Source organism: Anomaloglossus baeobatrachus, chromosome 2 (assembly GCF_048569485.1).
Source record: "Anomaloglossus baeobatrachus isolate aAnoBae1 chromosome 2, aAnoBae1.hap1, whole genome shotgun sequence".
Lineage (NCBI taxonomy): Eukaryota > Metazoa > Chordata > Amphibia > Anura > Aromobatidae > Anomaloglossus > Anomaloglossus baeobatrachus.
This window is the reverse complement of record NC_134354.1, coordinates 29,646,915-29,669,361: the sequence shown is the minus strand read 5'-3', so window position 1 is coordinate 29,669,361 and position 22,447 is coordinate 29,646,915. Positions and strand designations below refer to the sequence as shown.

Below are 22,447 nucleotides of genomic sequence, written 5' to 3'. Positions count from 1 at the left end.
AGCATAACGTTGATAGCCGCTAATGGACTTCCATTGACCCAGGTGGGGTATAAACAAGTGGCTATGACAGTGGGGCAAGCTGAACTACAACACCAGGGTATGATTGTGATCATGAATGAACCCAGTGATCATAACCCGAAGATAGTGCTGGGAACCAATGTGATGGAACACTGCATGGCTGATGTGTTGACCCTATTGCAACAGCTAGCCGCCACCGCGGCGGGGAGCCGGCAGAGGGCTGTGCAGCGTGAAATCCGTGCCCTGATGTACCGCCAGCATGTAAGCTCAACAGGAGGGGAGATGGGTGGAGTGAGAGTGATGGATGTTGCTCCATTGACTGTGCCCCCTAGGAGTGAGATGATGATCTGGTGTAGGGCAGCAGTAGGGCCTCAGGGGGCGTGACTACCCCGCAATGATGGAGCCCATGCCTTCCGAGCACTGGCCCACTGTAATGGCCGCCCGAGGGGTGGTGGATGTGAAGAAAGGGAGAGTGCCTGTGAGAGTGCTGAACTGTGGAGAGGAAGAAGTCAGGCTTCCCCGGTATGCCACCATTGCCAAGCTGCTTACCCTGGACCCTCACACTATCCATGAAGCCAGTCCATCCACACTCCAACCTGCCACCAACACTCCCCCACCCCAGGGGGACACAAAAGAGTGGCACCAACAGCTACATGTAGGCACTGATGATACCCCTACACATCACAGGGCAGGGGTACACAGGGTGGTGCAGGAGTACGAACAGGTTTTCAGTAAGCACCCCCTAGACTTTGGACAGATCAAGGGGGTCCAACACCACATTCCCACAGGTGAGCATCCCCCTGTCAAAGAGAGGTACAGACCTATTCCCCCTGCACATTACCAGTGTGCCAAGGATATGTTGAGGAATATGAAGGAGGCGGGGGTTATTCGGGACAGCTGTAGTCCCTGGGCCGCTCCGTTGGTACTGGTTAAGAAGAAGGACGGTACCATGCGGATGTGTGTGGACTACCGGAAGATCAACCAGATAACCCATAAAGATGCCTATCCATTATCGCGTATTGAAGAGTCTTTGGCCGCACTGAGGACTGCAAACTACTTCTCGACCCTTGACCTCACCAGCGGGTACTGGCAAGTGGCCGTGGCTCCAGAGGACCGGGAGAAGACCGCCTTCACCACCCCGATGGGGCTCTGCGAATTCAATAGCATGCCGTTTGGGCTGTGCAATGCCCCTGGGACCTTCCAACGGTTGATGGAGTGCTGTCTGGGACATTTAAACTTCGAGACCATCCTGCTGTATTTGGATGATGTGATTGTTTATTCCCAGACGTATGAGGCCCATCTGGAGCACCTGGCCGAGGTGTTCGCGTCCCTTGCCAAGTACGGGATGAAGTTGAAGCCCTCAAAATGCCACCTGCTGAAACCCAGGGTGCAGTATCTAGGGCATGTGGTGAGTGCGGATGGTGTCGCCCCCGACCCTGAGAAGATCACTGCCATCCAAAGCTGGCCGAGACCAACTACCGTGAGGGAGGTAAGGCAGTTTCTGGGTCTGGTGGGGTACTATCGGCGCTTTATAAAGGGGTACACGAAGATGGCTGCCCCCATGCAAGATCTCCTCGTGGGACAGACCAAAGGTGGTAAACCCATTGGAGCCCCACTGTCGTGGGACGACAAGCATGAGGAGTCCTTTTGCCAGTTGAAGGCGGCCCTGACTGGAGAAGAGGTCCTGGCGTACCCTGACTATGGGCGCCCATTCATCCTCCACACGGACGCCAGTAACGTGGGGCTAGGAGCGGTCCTATCCCAGGTCCAGGATGGAAAGGAGAAGGTGATCGCCTACGCCAGCCGAAAACTCCGGCCGACCGAAAGGAACCCTGAGAACTATAGCTCCTTCAAGCTCGAGCTACTGGCGTTGGTGTGGGCTATCACGGAGCGGTTCCGTCACTATTTGGCGGCAGCAAAATTCACCGCATTCACGGACAACAATCCGCTGACTCACCTGAACACGGCCAAGTTGGGCGCGCTGGAGCAGCGGTGAGTAGCCCGGTTAGCCAACTATGATTTCACCATAAAGTACCGAGCTGGTCGTGTCAACATCAATGCAGATGCACTCTCCCGGATGCCCCATTTGTCAGAAGAGGGGTGCGAGGATGACGACCTCGAGGAGATTGAGTTGCCTGCGTTTCACCAGCCGCCTACTGAGAGGGTACAAGTATGTCAGCAAAGGGTGGATCTGGACCTGCGGCCCAGTCAAGAGTGGCAGGACGCCCAGGACCAAGCGCCGGCTGTCCGCCTTGTCAAGACCCTGGTGGAACAAGGTGCTATGGGAATAGACCCTGCCGCTCCAGCCGAAGCCCAACGCTTGTGGAGAGAACGGAAATGGCTTTACCTACACCAAGGGAGGCTGTACCGTGAGCTGATCAACCCGAAGACCCATGAGAAAATATGCCAGTTAATCGTTCCTCAAGCTGATGTCGCCACTGTCCTACAGGCATACCATGATGGGGCTGGCCACTTTGGGTGGAAGAAGCTGGAGATGCTGTTGAGGGAATGGTTCTATTGGAGTGGGATGCGTGAATCGGTGGAAGCCTGGTGCCGAGAGTGCGGTCCTTGTACGCTGAGAAGAAAGGACGAGACTAGCCAGAGGGCACCGTTACATCCCATAGTCACCCATCAGCCGCTGGAGCTGGTCGCCCTAGACCATGTCAAACTCACCCCTAGCCGAAGTGGATACACCTACGCCTTGACCATGGTAGACCACTACTCAAGATTTATGGTGGTAGTCCCCGTTAAGGACCTGACTGGTCGAACCGCTGCTCGAGCGTTCCAGGCCTATTTTTGCCGACCCCATGGGTACCCCGAGAAGGTGCTGACTGACCAAGGCCCGGCTTTTGAAGCAGAAGTGTTTCACGAATTCTGCCAGTTGTACGGCTGCAAGAAGATCCGGACCACTCCGTACCATGCCCAGACCAACGGCATGTGCGAGAAAATGAACCATTTGGTCCTGGGGCTCCTCAAGACGCTACCGCTGGAAGAACGGAACATGTGGCCAGAAAAGTTACCCGACTTGGTCGACATGTACAATAATATCCCGTCCAGCTCGACGAAGTGCACCCCAGCGTATCTGATGAGGGCTCGTCCTGGCCGCCTGCCGGTGGATCTGGAGATGGGGTTGGAGGCCCCGGAAGCACTCCCTTCAACGGCAGAGTGGGAAAGTCGGAGGAGGGCCCAGTACCGGCAAATCCAGGAGTATGTGGAGAAAAACCTCAGTCGGAGTCGGGAACAGCAAGAGTACCGGTTCAATCAGAAGGCACCCGCAGGTCCTTTCCAGCCAGGAGATGTGGTGCTGAAACGGAAGAGGAAAGTCCACAAACTGGATGATCAGTGGGAGCAAGTCCCTTACGTCATACAACCCACAGAGTGGGACGATGGGAAGACCTACCAGATCAGTCGTGACCAAGGAGGTACCCTGGCCACCGTTTCTCGGGACCATCTAAAAAAATGCCCCCCAGCGTTGAAGGCAGAGGCTGAAGTACCGGTTCCTCCACCAGTGGAAAAGGCAGCAGAGGTAATCCACACTGTGATGGGTGACTTCCCAGCAAACTGGCCTACACAGAACGGCGCGGTGATACTTCCAGTGATACTGTTCCCACAACCCGTGGATGATGAAGTAGTGGAAGCGGTTAACCGTGAACCAGAACCAGTGCCAGTGCCCAGGGACGAACCTGTACCCAGTCCCCCTACACCTCCGCCTGCCCCACACTATAGCAGGGAGGAGGAACCGATTGTTCCCTCTACCCCACTGTCTAGCAACACTGACACTGGGCCCCGAAGGTCCACCCGTTCCAACCTAGGTAGACCCCCGCTTAGGTACAGGGAGACCGTTCTATGAGTAAAAGGGGTCCGCAAAAGTGAAGGCGTGGTTGTTAGTTTGTTGTTTAAAAGTTTTGGAAAGAATGATAAAGAAAATGAAAATTAACCGAAGTTTACCTGATTGTCTGTTGTGATTGAACCGGCCGGAGCCGGCACCGTTGTCCCCGTGGGGACCGTTTAAAAATGCATGGGAACTATCCATGGACAAGCCCGTGAACTTGCAGGGCAACCACAGACGTTAGTGGCTTGTAAATATGTTGGTTACCGTTACCGTTTTCCGCAGGCCGCCTCCGGAGAGGCAGGTTGGAGGGAGGGCCCTCAGCAGAGCAGGCTGGGGCCCAGCCACCAAAGGAACCGGTGGCTACCCTCTGGAGGGAAGGACAGATCCCGCTCGGGTACCGTGTGCTGGACTGTGGGTCAAGGGGTGCTGCCTGGGTTTTAGGGGCAGCATCAGGGCCAGGTTACTTGGGTGGGAGAGAGCGGAAACCGTAACCGTAAACCGTTGCAATTGCAACGTTAAAAGTAAATGTGCCTCCCGTCTTGGGAAGAAGTTATTAAAAATGTTATTCATGTTTGCTTAACCTTGTTACCCCTTTTTCAGAAAAATAAAACCGGTGTAGGACGGCAGCCCGCGGACGGTCTGCATTTTGCTAAGGGGGAATGTGTCGCCCTGGGCAAGCCAGGGGACACAGGTCACAACACCACCACACCCCACACTCCAGGTAGGCACATCACAGCTAAACTACAAATCCTTGTTGCCTTCCTCCAGAGGCTGATGATTCACACCAGGGGGTGGGCCAGGCGGTTGGCTCCGCCCACCAAGGAGATCACAGCTCTGGAGGCGGGAAGTACCAGGCAGAGTTAAGCCCAGGCAGGGCAAGAGTGAAGTCTAGCTGAGGGCTAGAAAGGAGTAAACAAGCAGTGAAAGTGGAAAAGGAGGAAAGCAAGTGAGGTGACAAGAAGGAAGGAAAGCCTGAAGGTCCAGCTTTGTGTAGGGCCAGAACAGCAAGGTCAGCAACGGCGGTGACTGTCTGGAGGGGGACCGTTTGGAAGTTCCTGGAAGGACCCCGTTGGCTGTGTGCCCGATGGTCTGGAGCAGTGTTCCGAAGGACAGTCAGCACCAGGGCAGGGGCCTCTCGGACCCCGGCAAGGCTAGGAGTCGCCAAATTTGCCGAATCCGTCAGTGAAGGGGACGTAGATCCCCCAACAACCAAGTCCCGATTGACGGCAACAGCCCAACCTGAAGCAGAGAGACACCGCCACCGCCAAGGCACCAGTTTCTCAGGGCCAGCGCCTGCGGGCAAAGTGTAGAGCTCCTCCGGCCCAGATTGTAGTCGGGGAGCGGGTAACCGGAGGGAATCCACCGCTACCATCAGTCAAACATAGGTGCAAGGAAGAGGGACATCACCGTCAACTACCGGGAGTGCAGGTGCAGCCGTCTGTGGGACCGTCCTACCAGCCGTATGGTTTACCGTACCAACTGTGTCCAAGTCTCAGGCTGAGTGAGTACCACAGTGCCGCAAGGCACAGCGCTGCCCCCGCGTCCCTGCGCCCACCAGGCCCCGCACCTCCTTCTCCACCACCGGGCCCCGGGATCACCAACCCCTACCCACGGAGGGGCAACACAACACCTGGCTGCTCCGCATCACCATCCCCGGGACCCTCGAATTGAGCAGCGGTGGTGAAATCACCACAACCGTGGGTGGCGTCACGAACTATAACAATTCCCCCACACCCAACAATCCCCTTTCACTCACGGGCGAGGAGTGTCGCTCGAGAAACCCTGGGATCCGGCCCACAGCTCGAGCCACCACTGAGCAGCTGCCGGACCCGAGCAGAGGGGGTGAGCGCGGTGTGCTGACACCTTCCTCCCCGCCCGCGACACATACATTAGCTTCAAACACCACAAAGTGACTCCGTGTGTCTCACTGTAATGAATGGCTCCATGGGGGGAGGGGGATCTGAATCCGGTGTAATGTGAATTCAGCTTTATCCATAACTTTTTCTTACTTTTCCCTGTTTGTGGACTTGTATTTTGCTCTTTTAAATGACACTGTTTAGAGAGGACGGATTTATTAATTACATTTTACTAATTTGTGTCAGTAGAAATGGGAAAATAAACAACAATTGCATCATCCCCCTCCCCCCATCTTATTTTTATTTGCTACTTTTCTATAGGTTTTTTTTCCGTTAATAAACCTTTTTCTACTATTTATTCCACCACTTTCTTAGGCCCCTTTCACACGTCAGTGATTCTGGGACGTTTGTGCTTTTTTTTAAACGTACCAGAATCACTGACATACGCAGAGCATTATAATGAATGGGTCTGCTCACACGTCAGTGATTTTTCACTGCACGTGTCTCCGTGCGGCGTACCCGCGTGTCCGTGATTGCCGCACGGAGACATGTCCATTTTTTTCTGGCATCACTGATGTCCCACGGACCACGCAGTGGTGTGGTCCGTGAAACACGTGCCAGAAAAAAAACGTGCTTTTAAAAAAAAAAAAAAAAAAACAGTTTTACTCACCCGGCGTCCAGCGATGTCCTCTGCAGCCCGTTCTCCCTGCTGCTTCTAAGCCGGCTGATTACTGTCGCGCATATTTATGATGCGCGACACAGCCGACCCGGAAGCAGCTGCTGCGGGGGTCACCGCCGGCCGGATGCTGCACCGCGGGAGCGATCAGCACCATGGACAGCGGGAGCGGGCGCAGGTGAGTGAATCTCTAAGTGCAATCACGGGCCACGGAGAACGGAGCCCGGATTGCACTTAGACAACCCACGTGATTCACGGCACATGCAGGGACATGTGCGTGTGTTACACGCCAGTGAAAAACGTCACTGTTTTTCACTGACGTGTGAAACGGGCCTTAGTCCTCTCCCCATCTTTTTTTGTTTTGTTACTTTTCTTTTTGTCTTCTTTAATACACCTAATTTTACTATTTTTTTCCTTCCCATTTCTCCCCTGTGACTTGACGGAAGGATCCCCCTCCTCATCTTTGTTTGTTTCTTTTTATCTTTTTCTTTAATAAACCTTTTTTTCACTCCCCCCCCAACACTTTATTTGACTTCTCCATAGGGACTTGAAGGAACGATCCCCCTCCCCCTCTTTTTTTTTGTTTGATACTTTTCTTTTTCTTTTCTTTTTTTTCCTTCTCTATTTTTCTCCACTTTCCTTGCCTTCTCCCCAGTGACTTAAAGCAGTCATACTCCTCTCCATGTTTTTTTTTTTTTTTTTTTTGTCTTCTTTAATACACCTAATTTCACTATAACCCCCCCCCCTCACACACTTTCTTCCCTCTCTCCCCAGGGGCTTGAAGCAAGATCCCCCTCCCCTCTTGTTTTGCTTGCTGCATTTCATTTTTCTCTGTGGGGTGTTTTTTTTTTGTTTTTCTTTTTTGTTTTTTTTACCCCCCGCCCCCCACACACACACTTTCTTTGCCCTTTTTGGGGGGACTTGAAGCAATGTTCCACAATCCCATCTTTTTTTTGTTTGTTACTTTTCTGTTTTCTGTGGGGTTTTTCTTTTTTTATTATCCCCCCATCCACACTTTCTTTGCCCTTTTTTGGGGGGACTTGAAGCAATGATCTGTTCGCTTCGTTAATACTTTGAGACATCTGGGATTTTAGAGATTTTAGACCTACTTCAACACGCAAAATGTGAGGCCAGGCTGAAAGCCCAAGAAAGACTGGGGCCCCTGGTTGTTATAGTAAAGCATTGACCCCCCCCCCCCCCCCCCGATTGTGCTGGGTGGCTGATGAGCTGACAAGGGGGTATCGGCTACAGGGATACTGTAACTATTTGGAGAACAGCTTTATGGATTTCGGATCAATGCCAGATTGATCCTGATGCAGAGTCACCAGGATTCTTCAGATATGATTCTTTACGGTAAGAGCAGTGAAACTCTGGATTGCTCTACCCCCGAGAACTAACGCTATGATGGCATTTTAAGGGCACAGCTCTGACTAATGTCAGTTATTAATAATGTACAGTAATGAGAAAAGATGTTTGATAAATCCGCAGAAAACATTTCACGTTCCGTCTGGGGAGGAAAGAATCCCCCATTATGTGAAATTGGCTTCTGTTTCGCTGGGAGGGGCTGGTTGTTTTGGCTTCTTCCAGATCAAAGATGAAGGCCTGTGATCGGCAGAACTTGACTGACAAGTGTCTCCTCTCAGGTGTGAATACTATCGCACAGCGCTCGGTTCACACCCAAATCCGAGGTCACATTCCGTGAAACGTTCTGTGAAACCTCTGCCGTCCTGCAGCAGAATGAGCGGCTATTTCTATAGCGCCAACATATTCAGCGGCGCTTTACAATTCAGAGCACACATCTGCATTAGGAAAAAAAAAAAAAGTGGACGGACTGAGTTTTTTAAATATGACCCTCCAAATCTATGCCAAGAACATGGGCACTTCTAGTTAATTTACAATGATATAACTAATGTCCAACATTAGGGCCACATCTAATCTCCGTTCACCTGCCCGAGTATCCACGATCAGTGCCTACGTCAGTCCACGTATAGTGTTACCCACCCAGGCTACCAAATGACGCAAGTGAGGAGAGAATGCTGCTGCGCTGCTCAGCACCATACATGACAGGGATGTACCAAAGATTCTTTACTGAAAGAGCAGTAAGACTATGAATTATTTCCTGTACAAGCAGAGAGACTATGGATTCTTTACTGTAAGAGCAGTCAGACTATGGATTCTTTACTGTAAGAGCAGTCAGACTATGGATTCTTTACTGTAAGAGCAGTCAGACTATGGATTCTTTACTGTAAGAGCAGTCAGACAATGGATTCTTTACTGTACATGCAGTCAGACAATGGATTATTTCCTGTACAAGCAGAGAGACTATGGATTATTTACTGTAAGAGCAGTCAGACAATGGATTCTTTACTGTAAGAGCAGTCAGACAATGGATTATTTACTGTAAGAGCAGTCAGACTATGGATTCTTTACTGCACATGCAGTCAGACAATGGATTATTTCCTGTACAAGCAGAGAGACTATGGATTATTTACTGTAAGAGCAGTCAGACAATGGATTCTTTACTGTAAGAGCAGTCAGACAATGGATTATTTACTGTAAGAGCAGTCAGACTATGGATTCTTTACTGCACATGCAGTCAGACAATGGATTATTTCCTGTACAAGCAGAGAGACTATGGATTATTTACTGTAAGAGCAGTCAGACAATGGATTCTTTACTGTAAGAGCAGTCAGACAATGGATTCTTTACTGTAAGAGCAGTCAGACTATGGATTCTTTACAGTACATGCAGTCAGACAATGGATTATTTCCTGTACAAGCAGAGAGACTATGGATTCTTTACTGTAAGTGCAGTCAGACAATTGATTCCTTCCTGTACAAGCAGTCAGGCAATGGATTCTTTCCAGTATGATCGGTCAGATGATGGATTCTTTCTGGTACGAGCAGTCAGATTATGGATTTTTTCCTGTACGAGCAGAGAGACTATGGATTCTTTACTGTACGGTGAGACTATGGATTCTTTACTGTAAGAACTGTGATATAATGGAATTCTCTTACACATGATTTTGTAATGGTTAATTCACTAAAAAAAAAAAAAAAAAAGGTTCCCTGAGGATCTAGATGCCATTCTTGAAATATATATCATTACAAGTTATGGGAATTAGATTCTGTGATGATGGGAACTAGTCTGATTGACGTATGTGAAGTTAGGACAGAATTTTTACCCTAATATGGAGCTTATTGTCTACCCTATGGGGCTTTTTTGCCATCCGAGTCTAGATCAACATGTTGGGTTAAACTCGGGGGACTTGTGTCTCCCTTCAATGTTAAAAACAGCAATTATCACATCCCTGCCTGTCATCCTTATTCATAATCATTAATTCTGACAACACAAAATAAACAAAATTACAGGACAGTTATAAAATATATTATATATATATATATATATATATATATATATATATATATATATATATATATAAAAAATCAGTAAATCTCATGTCACAAAAAACCTATCTGCAAGACAATAAAAAATAAATATATAATATAAATATATCAAAATATAATTTAATATATTTATATGAATTCTATATATAAATACATTTTATACATATATATATATATATATATATATATATATATATATATATATATATATATATATATATATATATCTCTATATATATATATATATATATATATTTTATGTATACACACACACACACACACACACACATATATATAAATAAATATATTATATATATATATATATATATATATATATATATATATATATACACACACACATACGGTATATAAATGATCTGGAATCACCAATCCAGAACAATATAAAATACAATTAGAATATATAATAAAAAAAAACCCTCAAAAAATAAACACCAAAAATTCCTAAAAATAGGGAGAAAAAACCCTGTAAAAGTGTAGAAGATAATAGATTTACTTATATGCTAAAAACCTCAAGAAAAACAGAAACAAAACAAATAAAAAAACATATAGCCAATCTCTAAAAACAACAAAACAATAAAATTATAATAATATGAAATTAAAAAAATAGAAAAAAAAATACAAAATGTAAAAACACAATGTGATAGATGTAAAGATATAATATATGTATATGAGTGTACATGATGGGATTTCTTACCCTTCTCCGCGCTCCGGCAGCCTCCTGTATGTACCCGCTGATCTGTAGGGAATGAGTTACCTATTGACACAGGTGTACAGCACGCCTCCTCCCCTCACATGCAGGGATTATTCCTCCTACCAGGCAGATTCTTTGCTTTAACCCATTCAGGGTTGGCCTTTCTTGTAAGGAGGTGACATGTATCTCACACCTGAGCTCCTTCCAACCCTGGGGAAACTGCTAAAAAAAAAAAAATCCATCCAATTATGTTGCTCAGGTGAGGACTATGAAATCCCGTCCCCCCGGGCTAATTCCGCGCTGCGCTCATCTCTAGGCGGGACATGACTCGGCACATACAGGAATGATATCTTTTCAGCTGCGCCCGGATTTTTGTAACATTTTTTTTGGGAAGGGCCGTCATGGACGCTCAACGAGGAGAACAAGAATGTCCATTAGGCTCGGGTCATAGGCGAAATGTCACCAAAGTTCTGCGAAAAGAATTCGAAGAGGAAACTACAAAACTTTCCAAATTTCAAAACTCCTCCAAAAACTTGAGTTTACGCTCAGATTCTGCTCCGAAAACTTTTTAAGTTTGTAGTTGGTCGTCAAGTAGTGATGATCTTACCGGGAAGACTATGATTAATTAACCTCTTATTGCCCAATGTTTGATGGGTTGTGTCAGGGTTCGACAACTCAACTCCATTCACTTAACTGAGCCTGAGCTGCAATACCAGACACTACCTGAGAACAGGGGCGGCGCTGTTTTTTCAATAAAAAATAAAAACAGCCATGATTTTATAAATTGTGGAGGATGAAAACAGTGAGTACTGAGCACCCGAGCATGGTAGTGCCCACTCATCACTAGTTACCAGTACTGAGCACCTGAGCATGGTAGTGCCCGCTCATCACTAGTTACGAGTACTGAGCACCTGAGCATGGTAGTGCCCACTCATCACTAGTTACGAGTACTGAGCACCTGAGCATGGTAGTGTCCGCTCATCACTAGTTACCAGTACTGAGCACCCGAGCATGGTAGTGCCCACTCATCACTAGTTACCAGTACTGAGCACCTGAGCATGGTAGTGCCCGCTCATCACTAGTTACGAGTACAGAGCACCTGAGCATGGTAGTGCCCGCTCATCACTAGTTACCAGTACTGAGCCCCCGAGCATGGTAGTGCCCGCTCATCACTAGTTACCAGTACTGAGCCCCGAGCATGGTAGTGCCCACTCATCACTAGTTACCAGTACTGAGCACCTGAGCATGGTAGTGCCCGCTCATCACTAGTTACGAGTACTGAGCACCTGAGCATGGTAGTGCCCGCTCATCACTAGTTACCAGTACTGAGCCCCCGAGCATGGTAGTGCCCACTCATCACTAGTTACGAGTACTGAGCACCCGAGCATGGTAGTGCCCGCTCATCACTAGTTACGAGTACTGAGCACCTGAGCATGGTAGTGCCCGCTCATCACTAGTTACGAGTACTGAGTACCTGAGCATGGTAGTGCCCGCTCATCACTAGTTACGAGTACTGAGCACCTGAGCATGGTAGTGCCCGCTCATCACTAGTTACGAGTACTGAGCACCTGAGCATGGTAGTGCCCACTCATCACTAGTTACCAGTACTGAGCACCCGAGCATGGTAGTGCCCACTCATCACTAGTTACCAGTACAGAGCACCCGAGCATGGTAGTGCCCACTCATCACTAGTTACGAGTACTGAGCACCCGAGCATGGTAGTGCCCGCTCATCACTAGTTACGAGTACTGAGCACCTGAGCATGGTAGTGCCCGCTCATCACTAGTTACGAGTACTGAGCACCTGAGCATGGTAGTGCCCGCTCATCACTAGTTACGAGTACTGAGCACCTGAGCATGGTAGTGCCCGCTCATCACTAGTTACGAGTACTGAGTACCTGAGCATGGTAGTGCCCGCTCATCACTAGTTACGAGTACTGAGCACCTGAGCATGGTAGTGCCCGCTCATCACTAGTTACGAGTACTGAGCACCCGAGCATGGTAGTGCCCGCTCATCACTAGTTACGAGTACTGAGCACCTGAGCATGGTAGTGCCCGCTCATCACTAGTTACGAGTACTGATCACCTGAGCATGGTAGTGCCCGCTCATCACTAGTTACGAGTACTGAGCACCTGAGCATGGTAGTGCCCGCTCATCACTAGTTACGAGTACTGAGTACCTGAGCATGGTAGTGCCCGCTCATCACTAGTTACGAGTACTGAGCACCTGAGCATGGTAGTGCCCGCTCATCACTAGTTACGAGTACTGAGCACCTGAGCATGGTAGTGTCCGCTCATCACTAGTTACCAGTACTGAGCACCCGAGCATGGTAGTGCCCACTCATCACTAGTTACCAGTACTGAGCACCTGAGCATGGTAGTGCCCGCTCATCACTAGTTACGAGTACTGAGCACCTGAGCATGGTAGTGCCCGCTCATCACTAGTTACCAGTACTGAGCCCCCGAGCATGGTAGTGCCCACTCATCACTAGTTACGAGTACTGAGCACCCGAGCATGGTAGTGCCCGCTCATCACTAGTTACGAGTACTGAGCACCTGAGCATGGTAGTGCCCGCTCATCACTAGTTACGAGTACTGAGTACCTGAGCATGGTAGTGCCCGCTCATCACTAGTTACGAGTACTGAGCACCTGAGCATGGTAGTGCCCGCTCATCACTAGTTACGAGTACTGAGCACCTGAGCATGGTAGTGCCCACTCATCACTAGTTACCAGTACTGAGCACCCGAGCATGGTAGTGCCCACTCATCACTAGTTACCAGTACAGAGCACCCGAGCATGGTAGTGCCCACTCATCACTAGTTACGAGTACTGAGCACCCGAGCATGGTAGTGCCCGCTCATCACTAGTTACGAGTACTGAGCACCTGAGCATGGTAGTGCCCGCTCATCACTAGTTACGAGTACTGAGCACCTGAGCATGGTAGTGCCCGCTCATCACTAGTTACGAGTACTGAGCACCTGAGCATGGTAGTGCCCGCTCATCACTAGTTACGAGTACTGAGTACCTGAGCATGGTAGTGCCCGCTCATCACTAGTTACGAGTACTGAGCACCTGAGCATGGTAGTGCCCGCTCATCACTAGTTACGAGTACTGAGCACCCGAGCATGGTAGTGCCCGCTCATCACTAGTTACGAGTACTGAGCACCTGAGCATGGTAGTGCCCGCTCATCACTAGTTACGAGTACTGAGCACCTGAGCATGGTAGTGCCCGCTCATCACTAGTTACGAGTACTGAGCACCTGAGCATGGTAGTGCCCGCTCATCACTAGTTACGAGTACTGAGTACCTGAGCATGGTAGTGCCCGCTCATCACTAGTTACGAGTACTGAGCACCTGAGCATGGTAGTGCCCGCTCATCACTAGTTACGAGTACTGAGCACCTGAGCATGGTAGTGCCCGCTCATCACTAGTTACCAGTACTGAGCACCCGAGCATGGTAGTGCCCACTCATCACTAGTTACCAGTACAGAGCACCCGAGCATGGTAGTGCCCACTCATCACTAGTTACGAGTACTGAGCACCCGAGCATGGTAGTGCCCGCTCATCACTAGTTACGAGTACTGAGCACCTGAGCATGGTAGTGCTCGCTCATCACTAGTTACCAGTACTGAGCACCCGAGCATGGTAGTGCCCACTCATCACTAGTTACCAGTACAGAGCACCTGAGCATGGTAGTGCCCACTCATCACTAGTTACCAGTACTGAGCACCCGAGCATGGTAGTGCCCGCTCATCACTAGTTACCAGTACTGAGCACCCGAGCATGGTAGTGCCCGCTCATCACTAGTTACCAGTACTGAGCACCCGAGCATGGTAGTGCCCGCTCATCACTAGTTACCAGTACTGAGCACCCGAGCATGGTAGTGCTCCCTCATCACTAGTTACGAGTACTGAGCACCCGAGCATGGTAGTGCCCACTCATCACTAGTTACCAGTACAGAGCACCTGAGCATGGTAGTGCCCACTCATCACTAGTTACCAGTACTGAGCACCCGAGCATGGTAGTGCCCGCTCATCACTAGTTACCAGTACTGAGCACCCGAGCATGGTAGTGCCCGCTCATCACTAGTTACCAGTACTGAGCACCCGAGCATGGTAGTGCCCGCTCATCACTAGTTACCAGTACTGAGCACCCGAGCATGGTAGTGTCCACTCATCACTAGTTACCAGTACTGAGCACCTGAGCATGGTAGTGCTCGCTCATCACTAGTTACCAGTACAGAGCACCCGAGCATGGTAGTGCCCGCTCATCACTAGTTACGAGTACTGAGCACCTGAGCATGGTAGTGCCCGCTCATCACTAGTTACCAGTACTGAGCACCCGAGCATGGTAGTGCCCGCTCATCACTAGTTACGAGTACTGAGCACCCGAGCATGGTAGTGCCCACTCATCACTAGTTACCAGTACAGAGCACCCGAGCATGGTAGTGCCCGCTCATCACTAGTTACGAGTACTGAGCACCTGAGCATGGTAGTGCCCGCTCATCACTAGTTACCAGTACAGAGCACCCGAGCATGGTAGTGCCCGCTCATCACTAGTTACCAGTACTGAGCACCCGAGCATGGTAGTGCTCGCTCATCACTAGTTACCAGTACTGAGCACCTGAGCATGGTAGTGCCCACTCATCACTAGTTACCAGTACAGAGCACCCGAGCATGGTAGTGCCCGCTCATCACTAGTTACCAGTACTGAGCACCCGAGCATGGTAGTGCCCGCTCATCACTAGTTACCAGTACTGAGCTCCCGAGCATGGTAGTGCTCGCTCATCACTAGTTACCAGTACTGAGCTCCCGAGCATGGTAGTGCCCACTCATCACTAGTTACCAGTACAGAGCACCTGAGCATGGTAGTGCCCACTCATCACTAGTTACCAGTACAGAGCACCTGAGCATGGTAGTGCCCACTCATCACTAGTTACCAGTACTGAGCACCCGAGCATGGTAGTGCTCGCTCATCACTAGTTACCAGTACTGAGCACCCAAGCATGGTAGTGCCCACTTATCACTAGTTACGAGTACAGAGCACCTGAGCATGGTAGTGCCCACTCATCACTAGTTACCAGTACTGAGCACCCGAGCATGGTAGTGCTCGCTCATCACTAGTTACCAGTACTGAGCACCCGAGCATGGTAGTGCTCGCTCATCACTAGTTACGAGTACTGAGCACCCGAGCATGGTAGTGCTCGCTCATCACTAGTTACCAGTACTGAGCACCCGAGCATGGTAGTGTCCACTCATCACTAGTTACCAGTACTGAGCACCTGAGCATGGTAGTGCTCGCTCATCACTAGTTACCAGTACAGAGCACCCGAGCATGGTAGTGCCCGCTCATCACTAGTTACGAGTACTGAGCACCTGAGCATGGTAGTGCCCGCTCATCACTAGTTACCAGTACTGAGCACCCGAGCATGGTAGTGCCCGCTCATCACTAGTTACGAGTACTGAGCACCCGAGCATGGTAGTGCCCACTCATCACTAGTTACCAGTACAGAGCACCCGAGCATGGTAGTGCCCGCTCATCACTAGTTACGAGTACTGAGCACCTGAGCATGGTAGTGCCCGCTCATCACTAGTTACCAGTACAGAGCACCCGAGCATGGTAGTGCCCGCTCATCACTAGTTACCAGTACTGAGCACCCGAGCATGGTAGTGCTCGCTCATCACTAGTTACCAGTACTGAGCACCTGAGCATGGTAGTGCCCACTCATCACTAGTTACCAGTACAGAGCACCCGAGCATGGTAGTGCCCGCTCATCACTAGTTACCAGTACTGAGCACCCGAGCATGGTAGTGCCCGCTCATCACTAGTTACCAGTACTGAGCTCCCGAGCATGGTAGTGCTCGCTCATCACTAGTTACCAGTACTGAGCTCCCGAGCATGGTAGTGCCCACTCATCACTAGTTACCAGTACAGAGCACCTGAGCATGGTAGTGCCCACTCATCACTAGTTACCAGTACAGAGCACCTGAGCATGGTAGTGCCCACTCATCACTAGTTACCAGTACTGAGCACCCGAGCATGGTAGTGCTCGCTCATCACTAGTTACCAGTACTGAGCACCCAAGCATGGTAGTGCCCACTTATCACTAGTTACGAGTACAGAGCACCTGAGCATGGTAGTGCCCACTCATCACTAGTTACCAGTACTGAGCACCCGAGCATGGTAGTGCTCGCTCATCACTAGTTACCAGTACTGAGCACCCGAGCATGGTAGTGCTCGCTCATCACTAGTTACGAGTACTGAGCACCTGAGCATGGTAGTGCTCGCTCATCACTAGTTACCAGTACTGAGCACCCGAGCATGGTAGTGCTCGCTCATCACTAGTTACGAGTACTGAGCACCTGAGCATGGTAGTGCCCGCTCATCACTAGTTACTAGTACTGAGCACCTGAGCATGGTAGTGCCCGCTCATCACTAGTTACCAGTACTGAGCACCTGAGCATGGTAGTGCCCACTCATCACTAGTTACGAGTACTGAGCACCTGAGCATGGTAGTGCCCGCTCATCACTAGTTACCAGTACTGAGCACCTGAGCATGGTAGTGCCCACTCATCACTAGTTACGAGTACTGAGCACCTGAGCATGGTAGTGCCCGCTCATCACTAGTTACCAGTACTGAGCACCTGAGCATGGTAGTGCCCACTCATCACTAGTTACGAGTACTGAGCACCTGAGCATGGCAGTGCCCGCTCATCACTAGTTACCAGTACTGAGCACCTGAGCATGGTAGTGCCCACTCATCACTAGTTACCAGTACTGAGCACCCGAGCATGGTAGTGCCCGCTCATCACTAGTTACCAGTACTGAGCACCCGAGCATGGTAGTGCCCACTCATCACTAGTTACCAGTACTGAGCACCCGAGCATGGTAGTGCCCGCTCATCACTAGTTACCAGTACTGAGCACCCGAGCATGGTAGTGCCCACTCATCACTAGTTACCAGTACTGAGCACCCGAGCATGGTAGTGTCCACTCATCACTAGTTACCAGTACTGAGCACCTGAGCATGGTAGTGCTCGCTCATCACTAGTTACCAGTACAGAGCACCCGAGCATGGTAGTGCCCGCTCATCACTAGTTACGAGTACTGAGCACCTGAGCATGGTAGTGCTCGCTCATCACTAGTTACCAGTACTGAGCACCCGAGCATGGTAGTGCTCGCTCATCACTAGTTACCAGTACTGAGCTCCCGAGCATGGTAGTGCCCACTCATCACTAGTTACCAGTACAGAGCACCTGAGCATGGTAGTGCCCACTCATCACTAGTTACCAGTACAGAGCACCTGAGCATGGTAGTGCCCACTCATCACTAGTTACCAGTACTGAGCACCCGAGCATGGTAGTGCTCGCTCATCACTAGTTACCAGTACTGAGCACCCGAGCATGGTAGTGCCCACTCATCACTAGTTACGAGTACTGAGCACCTGAGCATGGTCGTGCCCGCTCATCACTAGTTACGAGTACAGAGCACCTGAGCATGGTAGTGCCCACTCATCACTAGTTACGAGTACTGAGCACCTGAGCATGGTAGTGGCCGCTCATCACTAGTTACCAGTACTGAGCACCCGAGCATGGTAGTGCCCACTTATCACTAGTTACGAGTACAGAGCACCTGAGCATGGTAGTGCCCGCTCATCACTAGTTACCAGTACTGAGCACCTGAGCATGGTAGTGCCCACTCATCACTAGTTACGAGTACTGAGCACCTGAGCATGGTAGTGCCCGCTCATCACTAGTTACCAGTACTGAGCACCTGAGCATGGTAGTGCCCACTCATCACTAGTTACGAGTACTGAGCACCTGAGCATGGCAGTGCCCGCTCATCACTAGTTACCAGTACTGAGCACCTGAGCATGGTAGTGCCCACTCATCACTAGTTACCAGTACTGAGCACCCGAGCATGGTAGTGCCCGCTCATCACTAGTTACCAGTACTGAGCACCTGAGCATGGTAGTGCCCACTCATCACTAGTTACCAGTACTGAGCACCCGAGCATGGTAGTGCCCACTCATCACTAGTTACGAGTACTGAGCACCTGAGCATGGTCGTGCCCGCTCATCACTAGTTACGAGTACAGAGCACCTGAGCATGGTAGTGCCCACTCATCACTAGTTACGAGTACTGAGCACCTGAGCATGGTAGTGGCCGCTCATCACTAGTTACCAGTACTGAGCACCCGAGCATGGTAGTGCCCGCTCATCACTAGTTACGAGTACTGAGCACCCGAGCATGGTAGTGCCCGCTCATCACTAGTTACGAGTACTGATCACCCGAGCATGGTAGTGCCCGCTCATCACTAGTTACGAGTACTGAGCACCTGAGCATGGTAGTGCCCACTCATCACTAGTTACGAGTACTGATCACCCGAGCATGGTAGTGCTCGCTCATCACTAGTTACGAGTACTGATCACCCGAGCATGGTAGTGCCCGCTCATCACTAGTTACGAGTACTGAGCACCTGAGCATGGTAGTGCCCGCTCATCACTAGTTACAAGTACTGAGCACCCGAGCATGGTAGTGCCCGTTCATCACTAGTTACCAGTACGGAGCACCCGAACATGGTAGTGCCCACTCATCACTAGTTACGAGTACTGAGCACCTGAGCATGGTAGTGCCCACTCATCACTAGTTACGAGTACTGAGCACCCGAGCATGGTAGTGCCCACTCATCACTAGTTACCAGTACTGAGCACCCGACCATGGTAGTGCCCACTCATCACTAGTTACGAGTAATAAGCACCTGAGCATGGTAGTGCCCACTCATCACTAGTTACCAGTACTGAGCACCTGAGCATGGTATTGCCCGCTCATCACTAGTTACCAGTACTGAGCACCTGAGCATGGTAGTGCCCGCTCATCACTAGTTACCAGTACTGAGCACCCGAGCATGGTAGTGCTCGCTCATCACTAGTTACCAGTACGGAGCACCTGAGCATGGTAGTGCTCGCTCATCACTAGTTACGAGTACTGAGCACCCGAGCATGGTAGTGCCCACTCATCACTAGTTACCAGTACTGAGCACCCGAGCATGGTAGTGCCCACTCATCACTAGTTACGAGTACTGAGCACCTGAGCATGGTCGTGCCCGCTCATCACTAGTTACGAGTACAGAGCACCTGAGCATGGTAGTGCCCGCTCATCACTAGTTACGAGTACTGAGCACCTGAGCATGGTAGTGCCCACTCATCACTAGTTACGAGTACTGAGCACCTGAGCATGGTAGTGGCCGCTCATCACTAGTTACCAGTACTGAGCACCCGAGTATGGTAGTGCCCGCTCATCACTAGTTACGAGTACTGAGCACCCGAGCATGGTAGTGCCCGCTCATCACTAGTTACGAGTACTGAGCACCTGAGCATGGTAGTGCCCGCTCATCACTAGTTACGAGTACTGAGCACCTGAGCATGGTAGTGCCCGTTCATCACTAGTTACCAGTACGGAGCACCCGAACATGGTAGTGCCCACTCATCACTAGTTACGAGTACTGAGCACCTGAGCATGGTAGTGCCCACTCATCACTAGTTACGAGTACTGAGCACCCGAGCATGGTAGTGCCCACTCATCACTAGTTACGAGTACTGAGCACCTGAGCATGGTAGTGCCCACTCATCACTAGTTACCAGTACTGAGCACCTGAGCATGGTATTGCCCGCTCATCACTAGTTACTAGTGATGAGCGAGTACTAAAAAGCTCGGGTGCTCGAAGCTCGGGCCGAGCCTCCCAAGATACTCGTGTACTCGGCCCGAGCAACGAGCCCAATGTTATCCTATGGGAGACCCGAGTATTTTTGTGAAATGACCTCCCGGCAGCATGGAGAAACCCTAAAAATGTCACAAAAGTCTCAGAAGAGTGCTCAAATGACATGGCAACAGCATGGGGAAGACCCCTTGAAGCATTTATCACTCAAAAGTCACAGCTGTGAACAATTTTGTCCGCGTTTTACGCCATTTTTACGGACTCACCAGAAAACCTTCCAAAATGACCCCAAAATGATTTTTCATGGCGGAAATGTTAAGGGCACATACCCAATAGTGAGATAGAGCTGGTGTATGTTACTTTTTGAGATCAATACATGAAAGATTTTACGTGAAAACATTGTGTGGCACTCCGATGTCCCTGAGAAGAGACGTACATGAAGGCCTCTTGAGTCTAATGTGCCCATTTTGAGGAAGTGAGTCTTTGTAGTATTTTCCTTTGCCAGGGCAGTCCTAAATTGTGAGGTTCACCAATGCCCCTGCATACAGACGTGCATGAGGGCCTGTAAACCTGAAGTGCCCATTGGAAGGAAGTGGGTGTATTATAGTATAGCCCTTAGGCAGGGAAGCCAAACATTGGGAGGCTCCACGTTGTCCCTGGATAGAGACGTGCATGAAGGCCTGTAAACCTGAAGTGCCCATTGGAAGGAAGTGGGTGTATTATAGTATAGCCCTTAGGCAGGGAAGCCAAACATTGGGAGGCTCCACGTTGTCCCTGGATAGAGACGTGCATGAAGGCCTGTAAACCTGAAGTGCCCATTGGAAGGAAGTGGGTGTATTATAGTATAGCCCTTAGGCAGGGCAGCCAAACATTGGGAGGCTCCACGTTGTCCCTGGATAGAGACGTGCATGAAGGCCTGTAAACCTGAAGTGCCCATTGGAAGGAAGTGGGTGTATTATAGTATAGCCCTTAGGCAGGGAAGCCAAACATTGGGAGGCTCCACGTTGTCCCTGGATAGAGACGTGCATGAAGGCCTGTAAACCTGAAGTGCCCATTGGAAGGAAGTGGGTGTATTATAGTATAGCCCTTAGGCAGGGAAGCCAAACATTGGGAGGCTCTACGTTGTCCCTGGATAGAGACCTGTTAGGTTCTTAGTGCCTCCGTGCTTGCATTTAAAAACCGCACGTGTGTGCCTGTTGGTGGCAGCTTTCCGCTGCATTTGTGTGAGTTTTGCACAAACTTGGATATAACACACAAGTCTAGTGAATACACATCAGCACAGCATTGCAAAATGCGCAAGGGCGTTGTCAACGAACAAGGAAGTGGACGTGATGGTGGTGCAGGCAGACACCGAGGTTGTGTGCAAGCTCTAATTTCGCCACAACAAAGGGCCACATCTAGTCGCTCGCACGTCCTGTCCCAAATTCTTGGGGACCGCAGCAGTACACCCCTCTTGAACCAAGACCAGTGTCAACAGGTTGTTAGTTGGATAGCGGATAATGCTTCCAGTCAGATTGGCACCACCACAAACACTCTGTCTTCCACACGGTCAAGTGTCAGTAGCCGTGATACTGCACCGCACATTTCAGAACCTGATCCTCCTTCCTACCACCAGGCCGAGTACACGTCCACGGACATTACTGATCCCACACTTGGACACTCGGAATAGCTGTTCGTTCACGTTTCCATTCACAAATTCTGGCCTCTCGCCAGCTCCTGTTGAAGTGGGCCATGACGAGATTGTATGTACAGATGCACAAATATTTGAGCAGCCACGTTCTCACGAAGTTGGCAACGTGTCTCAACAAGGGGTGGCCGATGATGAGACACAATTGTCAGGAAGTCAGGAGGAGGAGCAGGGTGCGGAAGAGGAAGACGACGTGGTGGATGATCCAGTAACTGACCCAACCTGGCAGGAGGATATGCAGAGCGAGGACAGCAGTGCACAGGGGGAGGGAGGCGTAGCATCACAACAGGCAGTAAGAAGCAGAGTGGTGGCCCCAGGCAGACGTCAGTCAACTGTTCCCCGGAACAACACGACACAAGGTGCCTGTACAAATGTTAGGTCTTCCCGAGTCTGGCTGTAATACTATTGTATGTATTGAGGATTTCGATTGCGTTAGGGCAATGACAACCAGAGACGAGTTCTTGGTGCAAGACATTTATAATATGCAACCAGCAAATATGTACATAAACGGAACAAAAACACAGTAGAACATAAATACAGGAA

General features: G+C 50.1%; 1 protein-coding gene across 1 annotated transcript in view; it reads right to left on the bottom strand.

The window, feature by feature from the left end:
- Positions 1 to 10,732, bottom strand: part of TMPRSS2 (transmembrane serine protease 2) — a 95,666-nt gene extending 84,934 nt beyond the window's left edge. Inside the window, exon 1 of the mRNA XM_075334955.1 lies at positions 10,505 to 10,732. The gene's annotated coding sequence lies outside the window, so the exon portion shown is untranslated. The remainder of the gene's footprint in view (positions 1 to 10,504) is intronic.
- Positions 10,733 to 22,447: the final 11,715 nt, after the last annotated feature.